This window comes from Pleurodeles waltl, chromosome 10 (genome assembly GCF_031143425.1).
Source record: "Pleurodeles waltl isolate 20211129_DDA chromosome 10, aPleWal1.hap1.20221129, whole genome shotgun sequence".
NCBI lineage: Eukaryota > Metazoa > Chordata > Amphibia > Caudata > Salamandridae > Pleurodeles > Pleurodeles waltl.
In genome coordinates this window covers 224,706,751-224,717,025 of record NC_090449.1, presented here as the reverse complement: position 1 = coordinate 224,717,025, position 10,275 = coordinate 224,706,751, and the positions used below count along the sequence as shown (strand labels likewise).

Below are 10,275 nucleotides of genomic sequence, written 5' to 3'. Positions count from 1 at the left end.
CTGTACACCAGCGTGGCTGCTGTTCAGCATGGCTAAAAGTTAGTGATGTTGAGTGTCAGAGTGGAGTGGGGAGTAGAGTGGATTTGTTGGAGTGTCGTAGAGTTCAGTGGCAGACAGTGTCATCGAGCAGAGTGGGGTGGAATTGGGTGGAGTGGATTGAGGTAGGCGGTGGATTGGGGTAGAGTCGATTGAGTGGAGTGAGGTGGGGTGGATTGGAATGGGGTGTAGTGGATTGATGTGGCTTTGAGTGGTGTGAATTAAATTGGATTGAGGTGGTAGTGTAGATTAGAGTGCTCTGGCTGGATTGGACTGAGGTGAGATGAATTGGATTGGATAAGAGTGGGGTAGATTGGAAAAGGGTGGATTGGATTGTTGTGGAGAGGGGTGGATTGGAGTGGGGTGGACTGGATTGGAGTGGGGTGGACTGGATTGGAGTGGAGTGGACTGGATTGTAGTGGGGTCGATTGAGATGGATTGGAGTGGGGTAAATTGGGATGGAGAGAGGTGGATTGGATTGGGGCGAGGTGGGGTGAACTGGAGTGGAGTTGATGGAAGTGGGAAATATTGTTTTGGACTGGAGAGTGGGATATTGTTTTGAATTGAAGTGGGGCAGACTGTTTTAGATGGAGTGGGCATATTGTTTTGGATGGAGTGGGACAGGCTGGAGTGGGGTAGATGTGAGAGGGGCATATTTTTTGGGAGTGGAGGGTGGCATATTGTTTTGGATTGGAGTGGGGAACATTGAAGTGGGGCAGATTGTTTCGGACTGGAGAGTGGTTTGGATTAGGGTAGGGTAGGGTGGAGTGGGGTGGGCTGTAGTGGGTCAGATTGGAGTGTACTGCACGATTATGTGTAAAGGCATCATTTCAGAAATTGCACATCATATAGAAACTATGTTGTTTGGCAATATTTAGAACAAGAAAATTGCTATCTTGTGAGAACAAAAGAAAACATGAGTGCAAAGTTAGAAAAGACAAATTGGCAAAATAATAGAAATTTAGCTATAAAGATAAAAAACTTTGCAATTTAGTTTGTCCTGATGGGCACGTTTTTGCCAGTCACAAGACGTCAGTTTGCAAGGGTCAAATAAAATAGTACCTCAAACACGTCGGGAGCAGCAGATGGGCACTGATTAAGTTGAATCAGTCAGTGCTTGGACCCTAAGCCACACAGATGGATGGAAATGATGCTTGGACTGAGGGTGAATTAAGAGGCTGTAAAGAAGAGTGCCACGCAAGCCAACAAATGGTAAGTGAAAAGCGGGCTCCAGGCCTTTACTCTATACAACAGAATCTCTCAAGCGAGACGCATGCGCTAGTGCAGGCACTTGCAGGCTCAGCACTAAAAAAAAAAGGATGCTACCAAAGGAAAGGGACATGTTCAGACAGGTGCCTAACACAACCACTACTCACCTACAGTGGAAGGGCACTGCGAGTAGAAACAGGGATTGGTGCTCTCCTACTTACTAAAGGTCAATGAGGTGGCTGCCGGCAACCTGCTCTTCAGTCGCCTTTAGGGGCAATCAATGCTCATGTGCCCCTGAAAAACTTCCCCCTCCTCACCTCTGAAAGGTGCTCCTGGAGAGAAGAGGAACCTTTGCATCCACATCTCACCCACAACCCCACCTGTGTGAAGAACTGGAAACAGCACTTCCAGCAGCAGCACAATATCTACCTAAACAATCTATTCTCATCCAGGAGGAAGCTGGGAGCAGAGCTGGCAGTAAGACCATGAGGTCTCCTCACTCTCCTTACCACAAAATATAAGGGCACTTAAGATTGCATGGGCAAGCACAGGAAACACATGGTCGCCTCGCATACAATTATGGTAAACAAATATTTTGTCTTTAGGACACTATGCATTGGCGCCCTCTGGCAGCCAGATCACGCAACTGCAATGCAAGCAACAGTAACCCAATCTCGCTCTTAGAACACTACATCATAGCAGATTTTAGCAGTAGGCACACACACAAAGTGCTGGATCACTACCCTACCACCACCTGTAAGGCTCAGTTTGTATTTTACAATGGACATCAAGCTTCAATCAAATCCATGGCAACGATTGCGTACTGACCTGAGAACCAGAAGCAGATTAAGCATCCACTCGAAAATGTTGCTTTAATACTGACAATACGTTTCCACTAAGCACCAGTCCCCATCAAAAAGAAAGTGAAATAGTCCAGGAGAAAGTTTAATGAAGGTAGCAGGGTCCCACCTACAAAAAGTACAGGCGTTTTTGGGACTCTAAAAAAACATTTTAACTTTTAGGAAGACTGAGGGTGAGATGACAGAAACTTGGGTTGCAAGAGTCTGGCCTGCTCAGAAGCTTGCTAGAGTGCGGACCTGCACAATGGTGGACTGCTTTTTGTGATCCTGGGAACATGACAGAACAAACCGGTGCAATTCTTCATGAATGTCTAAGACACGGGGTAGGAAAATTGTCAGATCCTTGTTATCACAATCCTGCAACCAAAAAGAAAACATTGCCCTCTACAGGTAACTGTCACTCACAAAATTACTAACTGATTTGTCTTCAGAGTACCTTAAATATGAAGTCACCAACACGCAAGTTATTATTACTAGGGCGTGGCTGAATCATCTCAACAGCACCGTTTACTGACCCATCCTCTCACCAGCAGAACGGTCAGAGGAAACAGTGTCACTTAACACACATTTTATGAGACCAAAAACCTAAAGATCAGAGCAAATATTGGCCAACAATGTAACATACTTAAGACCACAGGCGCAAAAGATCAGATGAAATAGGTGACTCAAAACATTGTTCATTCTGGATTCACAGCCATCTTTTCAGCAATGTTGGAGCTAACCAACTCTTCTGGCTGCAAATCTGAAGTCCTGTCTGAGGAGTAGTAAGATGAAGTGATTTGCTCACATTCCTGCATGCAAAATGCGGAAGTCAGGTCATAACTTTACATTTTACGCCTTATTGTTCGTCCACTTCCATAGTACTGCATTACCTGTCAAAGCCACCCTTGCCACCATTAAATAGTGCTTTATTATCAACTGGAGCATACCTCCACCCTATTGGACTATTTTACCCTCAGCACTACACTACAAACCACTACTCTATGCCTCCGCCCACAACAGGCCCTACATTTCTTCCCACTGGACTGCATTACACGCACCCTCGTTTCCCATGAGTCGCAACTTCTCTTCAAATAAAACCTTCTCCTACCTCCTCTAGACCTAGCCCCTGCCTATGGTTATGAACAAGTGTAAACTAGGCAAGGAAAGCATCCATGAAACATGGTAAACAATGACAGAAATAATTAAATGAACCAGCATAAACAAGATGAGAATGTGAAATGAATCACTGTAAGCAATGGTGACATGAACTAGTGTAAACAATGGGAGGAATGGGGAAATGAACTAGCATAAACAGAAAATAGTGAAAGAAACCAGTGTGAACGGGGACATAAATGACGGCACGTGAAAAACTAAATGTTAAGAGTGGCACCATGAACCAGCTTAATCAATAACAGATTGGATGAACCAGTATAAACAAAAATTACTGTAAACATTGACATGAATGGCACAACAAGCATGCTCACGACATGAATAAGTAAGTCAGCAAGAATCAATGATTTTGCAATAATAGAAACGATGGGGGGGCATAAATGCATGACAGATTAACGATCGTGTTAACCTCTGTGTGAAAAAGAAAATGAGGACGGGGCTCTTCCTGAGGGCCTATACATTTGAATGAAAGACATATGATGGAATTAACATAATACGTGAATGGGGTGCGGACTGGGGACTGAATGAAAACAATTATTGAAAAAAAGGCGTTAAACATCGAAATACAAGTGAGTGGGTGAATTATTAAATAACTGATAGAGCAATAAAATGAATTAATGAATAAAAGTCTGAATGCCCACAGTTTTGTTTCAGTGTCACTTTACAGAGGGATGCCAAGCTGCCATTACGCCAGTGTAGAACAGATATAACGGTCCAGGAGAGATCGAGTGGCATTTTATGTATACCTATTCAACTGGTCTCAAGAGTCAACATACTGATTTCAGTGTCAAATACAGTTTCCACGTTAAATCAATACATTTAAATACTTAAAAACTGATAATAAGAAACCAGTCAGCATGACATTAAATACATGGTCACCTGAAACAGTCTAATTCAGCATGCCAATGTCAAAGTGCTTGGATATGTAATATGTGGTAGTACATATTTTATAAAAGCTAAACCAAGTCTTTTCTCACTGGGGAGGTTGAGATGTTTTCCCCTTTGCAGCTGAAAAACAGCTCCAATTCACAGAAAACGTCTTACAGAACTACGCTGAAAAAAAGTCAATTTCTTTAAAGTCCCATATTTCGTGCAGTCATTTCTGAAGAACAGATATTTGGGAAAACTGTTGCGGATGTTGCAATTACTTTATCACAACTTCAATTTCCTTAGAAATGAAAATGTCACTTACCCAGTGTACATCTGTTCGTGGCATCAGTCGCTGGAGATTCACATGTTCTGCATAGCTCGCCATCTGGTGTTGGGTCGGAGTGTTACAAGTTGTTTTTCTTCGAAGAAGTCTTTCGAGTCACGGGACCGAGTGACTCCTCCTTCTGTATCCATTGCGCATGGGCGTCGACTCCATCTTCGATTGTTTTCCCCGCAGAGGGTGAGGTAGGAGTTGTGTTGTAGTAATAGTGCCCATGCAATGGAGTGACTACGTATGTACCTATTTAAGGTTAAAATAATATATATACAAATGTACAAAGTTGAAGCTAACTTCCGAACTGCTACAGGCTCCCGGGGAGGTGGGTGGGCACATGTGAATCTCCAGCGACTGATGCCACGAACAGATGTACACTGGGTAAGTGACATTTTCAGTTCGATGGCATCTGTCGCTGTAGATACACATGTTCTGCATAGACTAGTAAGCAGTTATCTCCCCAAAAGCGGTGGCTCAGCCTGTAGGAATGGAAGTGGTTTGAAATAATGTTCTTAACACGGCTTGACCTACTGTGGCTTGCAGTGCGGATAGCACGTCTACACAGTAGTGCTTGGTGAACATGTGTGGCGTAGACCATGTGGCTGCCTTACATATTTCTTGCATTGGGATGTTTCCTAGAAAGGCCATGGTAGCACCTTTTTTTCTGGTTGAGTGTGCCCTTGGTGTAATGGGCAGTTGTCGTTTTGCTTTAAGGTAGCAGATTTGGATGCATTTAACTATCCATCTGGCTATACCTTGTTTTGATATTGGGTTTTCTGCATGAGGTTTTTGGAATGCAATAAATAGTTGTTTAGTCTTTCTGATGTTTTTCGTTCTGTCAATGTAGTACATTAATGCTCTTTTGACATCTAATGTATGTAGTGCCCTCTCAGCTACGGAATCTGGCTGTGGGAAGAACACTGGTAGTTCCACTGTTTGATTTAGGTGGAAGGGTGAAATAACCTTTGGTAAAAATTTAGGATTAGTCCTTAGGACGACTTTATTTTTGTGTAGTTGTATAAAAGGTTCTTGTATTGTAAACGCCTGAATTTCGCTTACTCTTCTTAGAGATGTAATGGCGATGAGAAATGCAACCTTCCAGGTTAGGAACTGTATTTCGCAAGAGTGCATGGGTTCAAAAGGTGGACCCATGAGTCTTGTTAAGACAACATTTAAGTTCCATGAAGGAACAGGTGGTGTTCTTGGTGGTATAATTCTTTTAAGGCCTTCCATGAATGCTTTAATGACTGGTATCCTATATAGGGAAGTTGAATAGGTAGTCTGCAGGTATGCAGATATTGCCGCAAGGTGTATTTTAATGGAAGAGAAGGCTAGGTTAGATTTTTGTAAGTGAAGCAAGTAACCCACTACATCCTTTGGAGTTGCGTGTAAAGGTTGGATCTGATTATGATGGCAGTAGTAGACAAACCTCTTCCATTTACTTGCATAGCAGTGCCTAGTGGACGGCCTTCTGGCTTGCTTTATGACTTCCATACATTCTTGGGTAAGTTGTAAGTGTCCGAATTCTAGGATTTCAGGAGCCAGATTGCTAGATTCAGCGATGCTGGATCTGGATGTTTGATCTGTTGGTTGTGTTGTGTTAACAGATCCGGTCTGTTGGGCAATTTGATGTGGGGTACTACTGATAGGTCTAGCAGTGTTGTGTACCAGGGTTGCCTTGCCCAAGTTGGTGCTATTAAAATGAGTTTGAGTTTGTTTTGACTCAATTTGTTTACCAGATAAGGAAGGAGAGGGAGAGGAGGAAAAGCGTAGGCAAATATCCCTGACCAGTTCATCCATAGGGCATTGCCTTGGGACTGCCTGTGTGGGTATCTGGATGCGAAGTTTTGGCATTTTGCGTTCTCTCTTGTTGCAAACAAGTCTATTTGAGGTGTTCCCCAGAGTCTGAAGTAAGCGTTTAGAATTTGGGGGTGAATTTCCCATTCGTGGACTTGTTGGTGATCTCGAGAGAGATTGTCTGCAAGTTGATTCTGGATCCCTGGAATAAACTGCGCTATTAGGCGAATGTGGTTGTGAATTGCCCATCGCCATATCTTCTGTGCTAGAAGGCTCAACTGCGTTGAGTGTGTCCCCCCCTGTTTGTTTAGATAATACATTGTTGTCATGTTGTCTGTTTTGACAAGAATGTATTTGTGAGTTATAATTGGTTGGAAAGCCCTTAATGCTAGAAAAACTGCTAGCATTTCTAGGTGATTTATATGCAGTTTTGTTTGATGTACGTTCCATTGTCCTTGTATGCTGTGTTGATCGAGGTGTGCTCTCCACCCTGTCATGGAAGCATCTGTTGTTATTACGTATTGTGGCACTGGGTCTTGGAATGGCCGCCCTTTGTTTAAATTTATACTGTTCCACCATAGAAGCGAGAGGTAAGTTTGGCGGTCTATCAACACCAGATCTAGAAGGTGACCCTGTGCTTGTGACCATTGTGATGCTAGGCACTGTTGTAAGGGCCTCATGTGTAGTCTTGCGTTCGGGACAATGGCTATGCATGAAGACATCATGCCTAGGAGTTGTAATATCATCTTTGCTTGTATTGTTTGTGTTGGATACATGCGTTGTATGATCTTGTTGAAATTTTGAATTCTTTGTGGACTTGGAGTGGCTACTCCTTTTGTTGTGTCTATTATGGCTCCCAGGTATTGTTGTACTTTGCACGGCAAAATGTTGGATTTTGCAAAGTTGACGGTGAAACCTAGTTTGTAGAGGGTTTGTATGATTTGATTTGTGTGTTGTAAGCACTTTGTTAGTGAATTGGTTTTGATTAGCCAGTCGTCTAGATACGGGAATACATGTATTTGCTGCCTTCTGATGTGTGCAGCCACTACTGCTAGACATTTTGTAAAGACTCTTGGTGCGGTTGTTAAACCAAAAGGCAATACTTTGAATTGGTAATGTATTCCTTTGAATACGAACCGTAGGTATTTTCTGTGAGATTGATGTATTGGTATATGGAAATACGCGTCTTTGAGGTCTAAGGTTGTAATGTAGTCCTGTAGTTTTAGCAATGGTAACACCTCTTGTAGCGTGACCATGTGAAAGTGGTCTGATTTGATGTAGGTGTTTAGTATTCTGAGGTCTAGGATTGGTCTCAGTGTTTTGTCTATTTTTGGTATTAAGAAGTACAGTGAATAGACTCCTGTGCTTGTTTGTGTGTTTGGTACTAATTCGATTGCATTCTTTTGCAATAGTGCTTGAACTTCTATTTCCAGAAGTTCGGAATGTTGTGTTGATAAATTCTGTGCTTTTGGTGGTATGTTTGGAGGGAATTGTAGGAATTCTATGCAATAACCATGTTGGATAATTGCTAAGACCCAAGTGTCTGTAGTTATTTCCTCCCATGCTTTGTAATAATGACCTATTCTTCCCCCCACTGGTGTTGTGTGGAGGGGGTGAGTGACATCTGAGTCACTGCTTGGTTGTAGGGGTTTTGGGGCTTTGAAATTTTCCTCTATTCCTAGGGAATTGCCCTCCTCTGTATTGGCCCCGAAAGCCTCCCCTGTACTGTCCCTGGTAGCTGGACGGTGTTGCCTGCGAGGTGCTGGCTTGTGTGGCCTGACCCCGAAACCCCCCTCTAAAGGGTGTCTTGCGGAAGGTGCTGTAGGTTCCTCTGCTCTGCGGGGAGTAGAGTGCGCCCATGGCTTTAGCAGTGTCTTTTTTAAGTTTTCCGATTGCCGTGTCCACTTCTGGTCCGAACAGTTGTTTTTCGTTGAATGGCATATTGAGCACTGCCTGCTGTATCTCTGGTTTGAACCCAGACGTTCTTAGCCATGCGTGCCTTCTAATGGTCACAGATGTATTAATTGTTCTTGCAGCTGTGTCTGCTGCGTCCATAGAAGATCGTATCTGGTTATTTGATATGTTCTGTCCTTCCTCAACCACCTGCTTTGCCCTTTTTTGTAGTTCCTTGGGTAGATGCTCGATGAGGTGTTGCATCTCATCCCAATGGGCTCTGTCATAGCGCGTAAGTAGTGCTTGAGAGTTAGCGATGCGCCACTGGTTTGCAGCTTGTACTGCGACTCTTTTCCCAGCTGCATCGAACTTGCGGCTCTCTTTATCTGGGGGTGGTGCATCCCCAGATGTGTGGGAGTTGGCTCTTTTCCGAGCTGCTCCTACTACGACGGAATCTGGTGGCAGCTGTGTGGTGATGAAAACAGGGTCTGTAGGAGGTGCCTTATATTTCTTTACCACCCATGGCGTTATTGCCCTACTTTTGACCGGCTCCTTGAAGATTTCCTTTGCGTGCCGAAGCATACCTGGCAGCATAGGCAGGCTTTGGTAGGAGCTGTGGGTGGAGGAGAGGGTGTTGAATAAAAAGTCATCCTCGACTTGTTCTGAGTGGAGGTTTACGTTGTGGAATTGTGCTGCTCTAGCCACCACTTGAGAATATGCTGTGCTGTCTTCTGGTGGTGAGGGCTTTGTTGGATATGCCTCCGGACTGTTGTCCGACACTGGGGCGTCATATAAGTCCCAAGCGTCTTGATCCTGGTCACCTTGGCTCATGGTGGTGTGAGCCGGGGAATGTGACGGAGTTTGCGTTGGTGAGACGTTAATTACAGGTGGAGGAGAGGGTGGCGGAGTCACCTTTTTCACCATTTTTGTTTGTGGCGCCTGGTCTGTTTGAAACTCCAGTCTCCTTTTTCTCCTAATAGGGGGAAGGGTGCTTATTTTTCCTGTTCCCTGCTGTATGAAAATAAGTTTTTGCGTATGTTCCACTTCGGTGGATTGCAGCTCTTCCTCAAACCTATGCTTTCGCATCTGAGAGGACAGTGATTGCTCCTCTGTATAAGAGCCTGGACCTGGGTCGGTTACGGGTTGTTTCGGCACCGAAACCCTGCCTGTATCTTTTTTTGGCTCCGAGGTGGCTTTTTTCTTTTTTGGAGTCGAAACCTCTCAGCGTCGATCTTCGTCGGTGCCGCTGTCTCGGCGTCGAGCCGTTTCTACACCGCTATCTCGGTGTCGTTGCTTTTCTCCAGCACTTTCTCGATCCCGAGAAGGCTGCGTGCCGGTGTCTCGACCGGAGTCGGACGATCTCGGCACTGTTTGGGCCTTTTTCGGTGCCGATGGTCGGTCACCGAATTTATGGGTGGAGCCATGGCCTGGTGGCAGTGGCGTCCCCTGGGCCTTGTCACTTTTCTTTATGTGTTGTTTTCGACCTCTTACTCACGGCTCTTTGATCGTCGAATTCCTCGGAGTCCGATTCGTGGATCGAAAAGGTTTCTTCTTCCTCTTGTTCCTCGAACTCTCGGTGCGCTGTCGGCGTGGACGCCATCTGAAGTCTCCTGGCTCGACGGTCACGGAGTGTTTTCCGGGACCGGAACGCGCGACAGGCCTCGCAAGTCTCCTCACTGTGCTCAGGTGACAGGCACAGGTTACAGACCAAATGTTGGTCTATATATGTGTATTTGTTGTGGCATTTGGGACAAAAACGGAACGGGGTCCGTTCCATCGGCGTTGTTCGACACGCGGTCGGGCCGACCAGGCCCCGACGGGGGATCGAAAACTACCCCGAAGGGCACCGGAGCGCGTCGATCTTCGATGCGGTGTTGAATCTAACTACGCCGATCCCGAACGCAACAATACCGACGAAAATCTTCCGATATTTACTAACTTTCCGTTCCGAAACTCGGAGCGACAGGAACACGTCCGAACCCGATGGCGGAAAGAAAACAATCGAAGATGGAGTCGACGCCCATGCGCAATAGAGACAGAAGGAGGAGTCACTCGGTCCCGTGACTCGAAAGACTTCTTCGAAGAAAAACAACTTGTAACACTCCGACCCAACACCAGATGGCG

At 45.0% G+C, this 10,275-nt stretch overlaps 1 protein-coding gene across 2 annotated transcripts in view; it reads right to left on the bottom strand.

Moving 5' to 3' along the window:
* NTAN1 (N-terminal asparagine amidase) overlaps nucleotides 1–10,275 on the bottom strand; it is a 235,993-nt gene that overhangs the window by 35,496 nt on the left and 190,222 nt on the right. The gene's annotated exons all lie outside the window — the stretch shown is intronic.